Below are 15,668 nucleotides of genomic sequence, written 5' to 3'. Positions count from 1 at the left end.
GTTAAACAATTTCTTCTCCAGAATCAAAATTCCTGATCTTGTGAAACAGTGAATAAAATGCTTTTAAAGAATAAGTAAATATTTAATTCAGTGTGTAATCAAAGTCATATACTTTCTTCCTCCTAATAGCTGCCAGAACTCTGATTTTCTTTCTTAGAAAATAACAGTTCCTCATCATCCTTATTAGGAAGATGACAATCTTGCTTACTTAAATTCACCTTTTCAGTGTGCAGTAATTTAGTGACTGAGATTATAAAGGAATATAAATTTACCAGCAACCTGCCACTGAAATAAATATTTAAGCACTTTCTCAGGAGCCACTCTCAAGCACAACTTGATTTTGTAGCATTGCCACAACCTTTGAGAAGATATAAACATATAAAGGCTCTTTCACTTCTGGAATTTATGAAAAATAATTAATTCCTGGAACTGTAGTGCCAAGAGGTCCACAGATGAAGGTAATTAGGAGTTCCTGTATGTGTGGTAAGTTGCTTTCCACAAAACATTTTGTTTAATTCCTAGCACATGCGTCTTCTTTAGAAATTCTGTTACTAGGTCGTGCCCTGCTTCTGATGAATCATTGGTGTCTGTGATACCACAAGTTTTAACATTTTCTGGATATTGCAGACAAAATCCTGTAAAATGATAGTAAAAAAAAAAATCTTATAAAAGAGCCCTTATCTTTGGAGGGTTTCCTTTGTTTTCTTGAATTTAGCAGTTATTTTCCAACTTTTAGCAAGTACATTCACCTTCCTTCTGTACAAATATCATAGAATCATAGAATCAGTCAGGGTTGGAAGGGACCACAAGGATCATCTAGTTCCAACCACCCTGCCATGAGCAGGGCCACCCCACACTAGATCAGGCTGGCCAGAGCCTCATCCAGCCTGGTCTTAAACACCTCCAGGGATGGGGCCTCAACCACCTCCCTGGACAACCCATTCCAGGGCTTCACCACTCTCATGGTGAAGAACTTCTTCCTCACGTCCAGCCTGAATCTCCCCACCTCCAGCTTCATTCCATTCCCCCTAGTCCTATCACTACCTGATATCCTGAGAAGTCCCTCGCCAGCCTTCTTGTAGGCCCCCTTCAGATACTGGAAGGTCACAATGAGGTCACCTTGGAGCCTTCTCTTCTCCAGACTGAACAGCCCCAGCTCTTTCAGTCTGTCCTCATGGGAGAGGTGCTCCAGCCCTCTGATCATCCTCGTGGCCCCCAGTGTTAAAAATTGTACAGACTTTGTCTGGACGATTAAAAGTAATTCTTAATGAATGGATGGATAATAAACATAAGTACTCAATGGCATGACTACTTGAAATTGAGCTCAAACTCTAATGCAAAATCAGTGAGATCATGTTACTTACTTTCAAAAATTCAAGGAGAATGGGTTTAGTTTTGCTCTCCACCACGTCACATGAATTTCCCATTACCCTAAATGCCTTTATTCAAGAGAATTGAAGCTGGAATTTTATTTTCTGTTTCCTTTTTTGAATTCTTCAATACTTCAATACACATTTGGTATCTGTTTTATGTTGAGATTTCTTCTCTGCCTAGTTAATCCGCAAGGGAAAATAACACCTGAGAAACACAGTTAAATTATATACTTGTTTATCTCCTACTGATCCAAAAGCATTACCAATTGACTAGATGAGTAATACTATCATTTTAGAGAGTTTTACTTAAATTTCTTTTTTTTTTTTTCTTCAAAAGCACTTCTGTGTAGCATTTCATTAAAAATCACCTGTCTCACAGTCTTTATATTGGTCCTTGCAAATATCAAGTCTGCACCTTCCTTGCTATTTAAAACAACCGATACTATACCAATCCTCTGAAGGAAAGCCTGCACAGCCAGCAATGACTGTGCAAGGTATAGAAATACAGAGCTAAGAACACTATGTTTTGTAATGCTGTTCTCAGACATTATAAGCATCTTTCTTCATTTATTAGCACTAAGTATAGTTTTTCACATCCATTTCAAGTACCCATTCCTCTCTTTCCTCAGAATAACTTGATCCCAATCACAAAGTGAAAAGCAAAATTAAGACTTAAATTGATATGAAAGGTGCAATGGACAGACTGTTCTTAAACTCTTTTAAAGCAAGCTTTTATGTTCTGTTTATGCCAGTGTTCACAGCAGAGAAGTGTTTTCATTCTTCCTGTGGAAAAGGAGCAAAATACTGTAATCTGAATATGTTTTACTGTATTTTGCACTTTTAAGAGATAGGAAATTTTTTCTTGTTGCTTATTGTTTGTTTGTTCAGTTGTAGATGTAGGGAAATTGCTGCTGTATATCACAAAGTCAATGATTTTCTACTAAGCAATGAATTTTATTCATGTAGGAAATTTTGTATATTCCATTAAACATGTAAAGAATTTCCAATACTAGTGTACTTGGTTATTTATACATTTAATTCTACCAATAATACCCTGGAATAACTTCCTTTTAAAAAATAGTATATGATACACATTTACATATGTGCTCAATTACCAAAATCTCAAAGAAATACCAAAGGATAATCTGAAAGGTGTTCAGTGATGGATTATTTCTGAGAGTCATTAGCAAGTGTCACAAATCAGATTTATAATGGGAAAATGCTATGTAATGGGGGGTTACCTATGATACTACAATATTAGGTGTCATTATATGTACCTAACATTGTAAAAGGCTTGAGCAGAATTTGCCACCAAAGCAGATCAGCATGTCATCAATATTTTCAACATCAGATAATTGGGATTCTTCCAAACATTGAATTGTATAACTGAAAAATCCAATACAGAGAATCCGAGTTAAATGTGTTGCCAGATTATACAGATGAAATGACAGCAGTTTGTAGCACTTGAAATACAGCATCACCAAAGGGAAAGGCATAATATACGCTTGGTTTCTGACTGTTTTAAATAATTTAAATAATTAAGTACACTGTTCTGTTATACATACCAGGTCTGGTTGTAACATTCATCATTGGGAATAAATAGTTTCCAAGCATGAAGCATTGACACTAAGTTATGGTCCTACACTTAAGCATATCTGAATGATGGGAGCCTCAGTTTAGTCAGTGAAACAATTGCATACAGAGTGAACAAATACATTTGGTACATTCCACTGCCAGCACCAGAACAAGGGGACACAGCCTCAAGCTGCACCAGGGGTGGTTTAGGCTGGATGTTAGGAAGAAGTTCTTCATAGAAAGAGTGATTGGCCATTGGAATAGGCTGCCCAGGGAGGTGGTGGAGCCACCATCTCTGGAGGTGTTTAAGAGGGGACTGGATGAGGGACTTGGTGCCATAGTTTAGTTGATTAGATGGTGTTGGTTGATAGGCTGGTCTTGATGATCTTGAAGGTCTTTTCCAACCTGGTCAATCCTATTCTATTCTAATGGCAAGAATCTACTAAGTCTTTAAAGATGCTTCAGATTTAGGTAAGTGTAGCTTACCTAAATTGGAAAGAGGTTGAAAAATATATAATGAATGTCCACAAATGATGCTCAGATAACACTGATAGCAACTAGATTAATTTCTTACTCTTTCTGCTAGCTAAGAGAAAGAATTTGTGTATTATATCTTAAATAGGGATTCATGTCTTATCTCTGAAATATTCTGCACAAGGGGATGTAAGTAGATCTCCATTCTATGTACTTAGCTAGCCAGGTATGAGCCTGCTGTAGTCTCAAAGACTTACAGGAATAGTAACAAAGGGCTTAAGATTACATACATTGCTAAAATGGTAAGGGAAGCAAAGCAAAGATGCAGTGGACTTCATCCATATGTTAGCTATAGGTACTTTTGACAGCAGTAGTATGTATCCTTCATATCCTTTATACTCAGTTCCTTTCTAGAGATGGGTGATTTTTTTTTTTCCAATTCTAAATTATGCAGTTGTTTACAGAAGAATGTATCCATAATAACAATATTCTGTGCTGCAGGAGTCACACTTTGGTGCCTTTTTTAGGAATAGCTTATCAGAGAAAACATGAATTTGTGTAATCTTACAAGAGTGAAATTAGTCTAGTGTGTTAGGTTAGACACAAGGCTAAGGGAGAAAAGCTACTTAGTCGTGTGTCTAACGTAACACACTAGACTAATGAAAAAAGACTATTAGCAAACCTGTGTCTAAGAGTGAAAAGATACTTAGACATAGGTTTGCTAATAGTCTTGTTCATTAGTTTCTTCTGTAAACTTGATTTTTCACCTACAAATAGCTGAAGACTCTTAAATGACTCATCCAAGATCTTCAGAAATTTAAATTCAGTAAAAGAGATGCTATTATATTGGTCATGGCAGATGAAAAATCGTAGCCATACAAAAAGATTGTTTTTCTTGAAACTGAGAGTGGAGAGTGGAGAGTAGCCAGGCAGAAAGGGACCTGGGGGTATGTGGCAGTTTGGGCGCTGGTCAATAAGAGGCTGAACATGAATCAGCAGTGTGCCCAGGTGGCCAAGAAAGCCAACAGCATCCTGGCCTGTATCAGGAACAGTGTGGCCAGCAGGAGCAGGGATGTCATTGTGCCCCTGTACTCAGCACTGGTTAGGCCACACCTTGAGGACTGTGTCCAGTTCTGGGCCCCTCAGTTTAGGAAAGATGTTGACTTGCTGGAACATATCCAGAGAAGGGCAACAAAGTTGGTGAAGGGTTTGGAGCACAAGCCCTATGAGAGGCTGAGGGAACTGGGGTTGCTTAGCCTGGAGAAGAGGAGGCTCAGAGGAGACCTTCTTGCTGTCTACAACTACTTGAAGGGAGATTGTATTCAGGTGGGGGTTGGTCTTTTCTTCAAGCAACCAGCACCAGAACAAGAGGACACAGTCTCAAGCTGTGCCAGGGGAGGTTTAGGCTGGATGTAAAGAAGTTCTTCATAGAAAAGAGTGATTGGCCATTGGAATGTGCTGCCCAGGGAGGTGGAGGAGTCACCATCACTGGAGATGTTTAGGAAGAGACTGGATGGGGCGCTTGGTGCCATGGTTTAGTTGATTACATGGTGTTGGATGATAGGTTGGACTCAATGATTTCAAAGGTCTTTTCCAACCTGGTTAATTCTATTTTGTTCTGTTCCATTCCGTTCAGTTCTATTCTATTCTATTCTATTCTATTCTATTCTATTCTATTCTATTCTATTCTATTCTATTCCTGATCATTTTATTATTGTCAATCCTTTCCATATTCTTTGCAAATAATTTCTTAAACATTCTAATAGTGGCCTGTAAAATATTAGTCAGGAAAGAGTATATTTCTAGAAGAATGAAGGAGATAGAGAAGATATTATGAAAGCTTATGGTTGGATTTTTAAGGACTTCTTTTCTTTTTTTTTTTTTTTTGTTTTGTTTGGTTTTTGTGTGGTTTTTTTTTGCAATTGCCAGGTCATACCAGCAAATGTCCTGTTAGCACAGCATTTGCTGAAATCTCTATTTAATTACTTCAAATACATTTTTGTAGATATTCTTTCTTCTCTTTACAGTCATGTACCACTTCATTCTTGATAAACATTAGTCTGCCTATTCCAAAAGTAATTTCTTTTCAAGTTCTGAATGCTGGTCTAAAGGAAAGTATTATAGTTTCCCTTTATGTTTGTGAACAATGGTGAAGCAAGATATCCACCTCAGATAAAAATAGTCCATTAATAACAGTAATACAGAGTAGTTATGAGAGACTTACTATCTCCAAAGCAATTTACAAGCAATAACCAATTAATCTTCTCTAGTTACTCAGTGTAATCCATTCATTACCTAATGGATCCCAAATCTTTAATGCAATAGCAAAGTTTCTAACAATATACCTGAGGCTACCATTTACAGCTGAATCTCTCATTTTACTGACAGTTATGGTGGCTGAGCAGAAATGTGTTAGGACAATTGCTTGGAGCTAGACTGTATAAAGCTTTTCTCTCAGCACTTTTGACCCTTCGAGCAACAGGTACCTGATCCTGACTGACAATTATTTTCATCATAAATGTTAAATTAATAATAATTAAAGGAAAGGGAATCTCCAAAGTGAAACTTTGGGCTACTTCAGAAAGAAAAAACAGACAAACAACAATAACAACAAAACACAAACAAACCCCCCTCACCAAACTCACAAACAAAAAAGGAAGTCACAACATATAATTATTCTATGCTTTTAAAAATCCCTATAAAATGATATCCCTATTCCCTACAAGTTAGTACCCAAAGATATTTTAAAAATTCCATAGATTTTGTCTAGAGAGGCTATTGCCACATTCCCATGATTCCATGTATATTCCATATTGTTATGTGACCTGATCATAAATGTACAGTTCTATGATGATCTACTCTAAAGCAAGTCATGGATAAATAGCATTATAAATGCTAATCTTGGTAACTTCTGTGATCTTTACAACATTCTGTTATTTGGACATGCAAGTGGTTTCCAGCATTGTCTTCTGAATGGAAGTTAAGGAATATGTAGTGATGTTTCCACTTCCTAACTTCAGCCTTCTGATTTGGGAAGACTGTTTCTCTATTCAGTCTTGGAGAAAATAGATTGTATGACTATTTAGCCTTGATTCAGCCACCCAAAGTGAGGTACCTAAAGTATGTTGTGATGCCACCTATTCAATCTGTCCAAGGCCAAAGACATGGTATATGACATTAAGAACATCTGCTGCACCATCCTAATGTAGAAGTTATGGCCCAGATGACATACCTACTCAGCCTTTAAAATGACACTTCCTACTGTTTAGGGAACCAAATGCTTCACAGTCTGTAAGTCCTGGCAGGTGAATCTGCTGAACCCCTTGTGCACCAAAGAGAGGGAGGAATGCCTCCTTGAGTGCACAGCCATATAGATTTTCTAACACTTCAGAAAAAGTAGCTGATCCCCTCATTATGCATTTCCAATTTTTATATTATTTATCTGATATTTGGTGAACAACTTACCTACTTTACCTGTGAAATCTTTTTTTACTCCCAATAATATTTTTTTCTGTGATCTTGCAAGTAAGAATAATTTTATTAATTTTCCTTGTTGTGGGAAGCTGTTTTAGCTCATGATATATTGTCCCTACATGCAGCAAGCTCATCTTCTATTGTCTTACACAACGATTTCTCTTCCAGTGATTTCAGTTAACTCACCCCTCTTGTCAATGTACTCCCTCAGGGCTGCAAGAATAGAATTTCCAACTTAAAAGCTTCCTCATTGTCTTAAAAAGTTATTCCTTTAACTGAAGCTTTATATAGGAAGAGGACAATCTATTCCACAGCTACAAGATATATAGGAGATCTGTGCCCTTCGGAACAGTGACTGAAACCCAGGAGAAATAGACTAAGTATTTCAGTTGAAAACTATTTTACGTTTTCAGCATTTACTTTCATGTGATAGTACAGAGGTATGAGAGAGAGATTGGTTCCCCTCTCTGTTAACCAAAATGCAAACTGGTTTTATTTAGAGACTAATAAGGGGCCAAATCTATCTAACCCAAACATAGACTTTGTTTTTCCTATTTCTTCTCATGCATTTTCACAGAACCACAGAATCACAGAACCGTCAGGGTTGGAAGGGACCTCAAAGATCATCCAGTTCCAACCCCGCTGCCATGGGCAGGGACACCTCAAACTAGATCAAGTTGCTCAGAGTCCCATCCCACCATGCCTTAAAAACTTCCATATATCAAGTTGTTGACATATATCATAGAAATGGTGTATAACCTGATTTATAGGGTCTTCAGATTGCATAAAAGTAATGTTAGGTAATTTCTAAGACTACTTATCTGCTCACACTTTTGTATACTCAAACCTTCTGTTTTGGCCAACAAAATAAGCTTGATCAGGTCAATATTATGCCTCCCCTTGTTCACTCTAAGATGCTGCTAGGCCTTTTAATCGTTAAGCTGCTCTTGGTTCTGGCTATGTCATCTGCTGTGTTTCTATACCATCATTTATACCCTTGAGGGCTTATTGATTTATGTAGTCATATAATTAGAATATAGTTTACAGGCCACAGGTTAACCTTTACTCTTTATATAGTCTGCATGAACAGAATTAGAAACTGGCCTGACTGTATATGATCCTGGTTATTACTTGACCTGATGACACTCTCAGTGAAAGTATAATTTGTAAATGTATTTTTGTATGTATATTACATGTAATTATTTCTACATTTGAATATGTAAAACAATTTTAGCTTCTTGTTTTTATGGCTACTCACACACACACACAAAAGTCTTGGCTGTTCTCACATCCATCTGAATTAAATACCAGTCTAAACTTATTTGAATTAGCAAATCTATGTCTGCAGTTGATTGTCATGTGTACCTCTTGGACTTCATATTTGTAACAACTCTGTGTGGTAATATTGTTTTACTTAGTGAAATAATTTGTACTACTTTTTCCTTTCCCTTTCCCTTCACTTCTCTTCCATCTCTCTTTTGCTTTCCTTCATCCAAGGATTATTGTCACTTCTTTTTTCCATGTCATCCAAACTAATGTCAATTTTTTTAGTTCAAGAACACTAGTGGATCATTTATGCAGGTTTCAAACTTCTGGATTTCCTTAGGCAATACCACATTTGCAGAGGATGATTTTGAGAGAAAACATGAGATAGTGTAACTAAGCCAAAGCAGATGACCCTCAAGATAGAAAGGTTGGCCTTGCATAATGGAGAGATGCCACCTCAGAACACACACAAAAACAATTAGTAAGATTTCTCAAACAATTTTCCCAGGACTACAGGTAGATTTTTTTTCTTTCTTTAATCTTCTGTCATCATTCTTCCCAGAATAAAATGCTGTGCAACTGTCATAAAACAGAACACCTTCAGTAACATTGATGCCATATTTTGGAAAGCTCAACTCCTGCATTTTGACCAGTTCTTACTAAAAATAAATTTCACGTCACCAAGGGCATTCTGCAACACATTTCAATTTCAAGTTCCCAACAGTGTTCTCTCATTTTACAGCTTCTCAAATATAAATGTATTAACCACTTTACGGTTGCTGTGAGTTTGGCTTGCAGCTTAAGATACATTTTCAGCTGGAAGTTTAATAGATGTTCAGGTCTCTAAAAATATTTCTGACACTTCTACACAATGGATGCGAATGGCTTTAACAACCCTTACAGGAATTTGTAACTTAGGATTCCACAGAGCTCAGTCACTAAAACAATAAAGTGTTTTGAAAAGCTGCAAAAACCTGCAGCAGTTTCCATCATTTGAGAGCTTTATCAAAATAATATTAATGGACAATATTCAGTAGTGATGTCACTTCTTATGTTCATGCAATATTTCTACTAAGATAGAAAAGAGGGTTTCTTACTTCAGTTTTCATGAGAGGAATACTTTAATGAGGCTGCTACACACTTCTATCAAGACAGTGGAAATATCTCATAGTTCACCAAAATTATTTAGATGCATCTTCAAAAAACTAATTTTTAAAATGGAATTTAAAAAATAAATAAAATACGGACTGTTTATATAGAGTGATGTCAAAAACAAACAAACAAACAAAGGAAACACCTCCAATTTGGTGTAAACTACCCTTTAAAATTCCATAATTTTTGGTGGATTTTTTGTTTGTTTCTCCACATATTAATATTTTTGATATTTTCTTTCAGCATTGTGATATCTAGTCACCTATTGAGGCCCAAACAGACTTCCCATTTCTGTTAAAGACAGAATCTTTTTCCTAATTTGGGAATGAGATATGTGACATATCTCATCCTTTTAAGTTAAATGGAGATTTTCCAGCTAAACCCATATTCAAATTATACTACAAAAACAAATTAAAATCCTCTAAAGTGTAGTAGTATGTCCAGTAAATACCCTAATAAAATACATGAAGTAACTGGATCAGGAAACCACTGTGCCCCTAGATTGTGCTTTCACTGTGTAGAAGCTATTGTTCAGAGATGGATCTCACTATTTGTTAGAAAGATTGCGTACATTGAGAGAATAACGCAGCACGCGAGCTAAAGATACAACGTGATAAGATTAGTTGGTGTTCACCCATGTGACAATCTATTTTTAATGGAACACCTAGATTAGGAAATGCAATTTGCTTTGGTTTATGTAAGTCTTTACAGAATATGGCTGTCTTACCTGAAATATGTAATTGGTTTTGTTCTTCCCGTTTTCACGCCTGATATAATTTCCAAGCAGAAGAGGAATAGGGCTAAAACATTTTAAGTCTTTTTGGTTTAAAAGTGCACAATTAGAGAAACATTTTTCAATTCTTAACACTGCATAAGTAAAACATGTAGTGAACGTAACAATGAACACTTATATGCATTAACTCACGTAATTAACTCCAGTACTGCAATGCTTCACATGTATTTGTATGTATCTCTGCAAGTTGTATATAGCTATATATGTGCCTGTGTATATGTATGTAGTGTAATTATATACTGGAAAGTCATCAAATTGTATTTTCTTAAGGAATTATTCTGATGCTAGACATTGAAATTCATATTCTTACCTGTAGTCAGAAATGTAGAAAGCAACTTCTGTAATGTCATATAACACCACCATAGTGAGCTACCACGTGTATGTATCTGCTGCTGAAAATGGAATAGAGTAGTGAAAGATCATTAAAATAGCAAAGCTTTGGGATGAAACTGTTCTACCAAATATTGCTAAGAATCTTCTGGAATTCTGTTGCGTGGGGAAAAATTGCATTGCCCAAGGCTGGGGGATTTTAAAATTGTGTGCATTACACTGTGCTCAGGAAAAAATGTAATGCAGTATAAAATACCTGGTTTTATGTGTATTACATATCTAAAATGAATGCTATTAATTCTCAGCTCCGTTGCCTGTAGAAACTGTCCCTTATACCTATTTAAAACCAAAGAATACAATTATTAACAAAAATAGTCTATAGTCATAATACAACTCAAAACTGATTCGTGTGCAAAAAGAGAGCTGTTTTTCCTCAAAAGTACATTCTTAAATAAGAGGGAGTTGGAAATAAAAGGCAAACTGCACCTTGAAGTGAAAGAACAGGAGCAGATGTCCTTTAGCTGTGTGTTTTATTGATTTATAAACACTCAGTCAGGCTACCTCATCTCTGCAGAGTAATTTAGATATGGGAAAATATCTGTGAAATATATTGATTGCATTATTGATTGAAAAGCCAATTGCTGTTGCACTCCTGTTTTACCATTTAAGTCCTGACACATTTTGACATATGAGCCAGCTGCGACTACTGCCTCGATACTGCAATGAGATAATGTGAAAGCTGTCATAACCACTTCTGTGTCAGCCACAAGAATTTACAGTGTACTAGTGCTGCTATTTAGCTTCTTCCTTAACCACCTGAATAATTAGAGTTTGTTAAAGCTTTTTCTGTTGCACATTTGGTTTATATATGTGCTGGGTTTATGTTTCCTTTCACACTGGATTGATACATCATGAACAAAAGAAATGTACAAACCAGGCAGTTATTATTCAGAGCTTATACACATGGGGATGATTGTTTCTGCTCAAGTATTTTTTCCTTCTCCATGAGGAATTTGGATTTTAGAACATTTCGCAGGGGAATTCTCACTTGTTTCCAGATCTGTTTACACTCAGCAGCAATAAATCAAGGGAGGACAGGAAAAAATCCTCTACCGACTATTAACAACTCTGTCATTTATTTTGAATTTTTAAACTGTGAAAAACACAACAAAGGCAAAAACACATAGCAGTTTGGTATTCTTCATATTACAAAAGTAGTTTTATATTTATTTAGCTATCTGTGGTTGAAAATAAAATTGCTAAACATATGAAAAATACTTTCTAAGTCTTGATACCCAATAATAAATAAAAGCCACCTCATAAAATGCATCCTAGAGGAACAAAAGAAAAATTTCCTTTGCCACCTCCACATTTTAGCATGGCACGGTGAACTACACACTTTTATCACCTTCATCACTAACCTTATTAGTGAAATGATAGGGCACCTTCCTAGCAGCTTTTACTCCTTTCTTTGACAATACAGTCAATATAGACTTTTCTTTCTTCCTGTGGAGGCTCATTATACAGTTCATTCATGCCTTCTCTTGTTCATTTTCAGCTGTTTATTTCATGATCTTTTGACCAGATCCAGACCTTCAAGTGTAATCCATGTGGGACTTCTCTCATGTACTGACAGAATGGCATTGATTTAGATGGATTCTGTACATGCTCTAGGTTGTTCCTGTGTAGATCTTAGAGCAGGACTGGATGCTACTGCATATTTTTCATCACAATACTTTTATTTCTCCCCAGGGTACCAGATTGTGTTGGTTTTGTTCTTGGTGGGGTTGTTGGTAGTGGTAGAGGAGGGTATTGGTGTGTCTCCTTAAAGAAGCTTTGAGAAGCTCCTCTGATTTCAAGTCAGACCCACTTCTGGCAAAGGGGAAGTCGATCAACACCTCTGCAATAACATATTTAAGAGGGCAAACCCTATGTTTTGGAAGCTCTTTTGTGTTGCAGAGTTGTGAGACATGACAGAGAGAACCCTGCAGATGCACATACTAAGGAGGAAGAAACAGAAAAAGCACTTTGGACCAGCCATGCCTCTTTGGCCTATGGGGAAATCCAGGCTGAACTTTTGCACCTCTTAGAGATCAGTGCTGGAGAAGAATCCTGACTGTGGCCCATGAAGGACCCCATGTTCAAGCAGGGAACTGATCCTGTAGAAATCCATGACTCTAAGGAAGACCCATGCTGAGCAATCTATCAGGATTGAAGCCTGTGGAAAGAACCCATGCTGATAGAAGTTTGTGGAGGAGTGTCTTCCATGGGAGGGACATGACATTGCTGCAGGGGAGGACTATGAAAAGTTCTCCCACCTGAAGAGGAAGGAGAGGAAAAACCAATGTAGAATAGACTGGGATTCACTGCAACCCACCTTCCCTGCCTCCCTGCACTGCTGACAGGGGAGGAGGTAGAAAAGCAGAGAATGGGAAAGGAGGGATGGAGGGAAGGGATTGTACTTAAGATCTATTTTTATTAATTATTGTCCTACTTTGAGTTGGTGATATTGTTTAAATTAAATTGATTTTATTTCCTTAAAGTGAGTCTGTCTTTCTCCAATGACCATAAAGAGTGACTGCCCTCCTTGTCACTTGAGCCTTTTCTTGTGTTTTATCCTCCCTGTCCTACCAGAGCAGGATAGAAGTGAGCGAGTGGTTCCTTTCTGCCAGCTATGTAAACTCAAAACTATGATATAAATGTAGTAGTCTCTAGCCCACCTATTCAGAGAGAATTCTGGACCCTTGTTTTTGTAGTGCTTTTTTTGTATCTGAAAATGAGGTATAGCCAAAGGTCCTATTTGATACTTTCCCTTCTCAAAATGTGCAACACATCTCTCATTTGCTTATTTCATTTGAATAATCACATGGAAATTACTTTCTGTATCAGAATTGTATTCATTAGTTAGCAGGAAGAAAAGACACATATGACGAGTCTGCAGAGCAAGCTTCTTGTGCTTTCATGTGAAATTAGTGTTGGTCACTGGATTATTGGGTGGGTGGCAATGTAAACTTAAAACTGTACTCAGAACTAGTGTTTAATGGTTTTTTTCCTGGATCACATAGTTATAATTATCACATTGAAAGAAAACAGAATTACAGTATACAGTAGCAATTATAATGAAATTTTTGGGCACTGTAATTTGACATTATTATTCAAAATGCAATTTCAACTTAAAATTATATTGGGGAAAAAATTAACTCAAAATAACTCAAATTAACTCAAAATATTTTGCATTTTTCTTTCTTTGTTTTTCAACATTAAGTGGCAACTCCATATAAGGGAGGAGTTATGAATGTTCTCTATTAAATTCATTAGCTTTAACTTTCTATTTTAAGTAGTTGAGGTCATCATTGTTCTGCAAAGTGGCACGCTCGTAACAACCTGCAGCCAAGCACATACACTGACACTCACTCCCTTATACTGTGATAGGAAGGAGAGAGAAGACCAAAAGTCTTGTGGGATCAAGATAATAGCTATTTAATAAGAAAAGCAAAAGCTGAATCACAAGAAAAAGAAAAAAATTAAGTCATTCCCTACATCTTATAGGCAGGCAGACGTTCAGTCACTTCTTGGGAAGCAGGGGCTCCATGTATGGAACCATTGCTTGAGAAAACAAATACCATAACCACAAATAGTTTCCTTCCTTGAGATTTCATTGCTGAGCATAACACAGCACATCTGCAAGGTTGTCTCTATCTTCTTTGGTCAGTTTGGGTCACCTGTCCCAGCTATGTCTGCTACTTTCTTGACTGCACGCAGCCTACTCTGCAAGCACTGTTCAGCAGAATGAAAACATGTATGCGTTAGCAACATTGTTTTAGTCACAAATGCAAAGTACATCACAATCCTGGCCACTACGAAGAAAGTTACCCTCATCCCAGTCAGATACTGTAAATGTATTAAGTCTTTCACATGTACCAGCTGATAAGACATACTCAAATTTCACTTCTAGAGCAATAATTAAAAGAGAAGCAAGGTACAACTTCTATAAGATGAATTTCTGAGATCACAGTAGCTCAGTTGTCAAGTATAACAAAGGAAGCCTTGAAGGAAGTTTTATCAGAAGCAATTACAACATGGTGAAACCATGGGGGCTCTAGGGCTGTTTGAAGCTGAATAGATAGTGGGATCTCATAAGCTTTGGTAAAGGGGTGAGTCATTATAAATGATACAAGTTAGTGTGGATCAGAACAGACAATATTGCAGGTCCTTGCAGCTTTCTGTTCAAAAAGCTCTTCTGAGAGTATCCTGGTGCTTCAAGAAGCATCAGGTCTTCCTTCCCATTGTTAACTTCATTATTCCCTCATGAAAGGCACCTCCAGAAAACAGATCAGATCTTACGTAAACTGAGTGCTCTTTCTGGAGGTTACTTTTCCAGTTTCCATTTCTCCTTTTAGTAAAATAAATAGTCTAATGGAGCTTTTTTCCTGTGTTAGACTCCTAATTTAGGTGGAGGGAATTCAGACCCACATGTCCACTTTTGTCACTGAGAATAAGTCCCTTGACAACCTGAATTCATGTATGAACAAGGAACCAACTGTACTTCAGAGGTGTACCTCTAAGGCACTCTATCTCTTGGGATAACACAGCCTATAGACTATTACTTGCTCAGGGCCATGACTAGAGGCACAATGAAGTCCTGAGGGACTGAATATAAACTAAATTACAACAGTCATGCTGTGATCTGATTCCCCAAAACTTTACACTAGCTTTACAATTTTCAATGGATTGTATTAGAAAAAAATATTAAATTTTTGTGTTTGATTTGGGCAGAAGTAAGGACACATTACTCAGTGTCACTACAGAATGATTTGCTGAGCAATAATGGATGTATGTCTTGGTCCAAAAGTCAGGAAGGAGACTCAGTTCTTTTTTGAACATACCCATGAGTGAAATTAAGACAAAAATGAGGTCATATATCATGACAAGACTATTTATTAAAGAGAGACAGAAAATGGAGCAAACAAAACAGAGAAAGAAAGAAAATGGAGAGAGTGAATGGAGAAATAGAGAGCAGGAGAAATAGTTACCACACCATGGTCTTTCTTTGGTGGAGGGTGGGGGGAGACATTCCTGGGCTGCTGCTTCCAGCCAGAGATGTCCCCAGTGATGTTCCCCCCAGTAAGCTCAGGACATTTATGCTGTTCCTGGTTCATTCACCATAGCTCCACCTAGCCCACACCCTAGTCACTTGACAATGTGACTGCCAGGTATGCTATCTCAACAGG

The sequence above is a fragment of the Dryobates pubescens genome, chromosome 7, assembly GCF_014839835.1.
Source record: "Dryobates pubescens isolate bDryPub1 chromosome 7, bDryPub1.pri, whole genome shotgun sequence".
NCBI classification, from domain to species: domain Eukaryota; kingdom Metazoa; phylum Chordata; class Aves; order Piciformes; family Picidae; genus Dryobates; species Dryobates pubescens.
The sequence above is the reverse complement of the archived record's forward strand: the minus strand, read 5'-3'. Positions refer to the sequence as shown.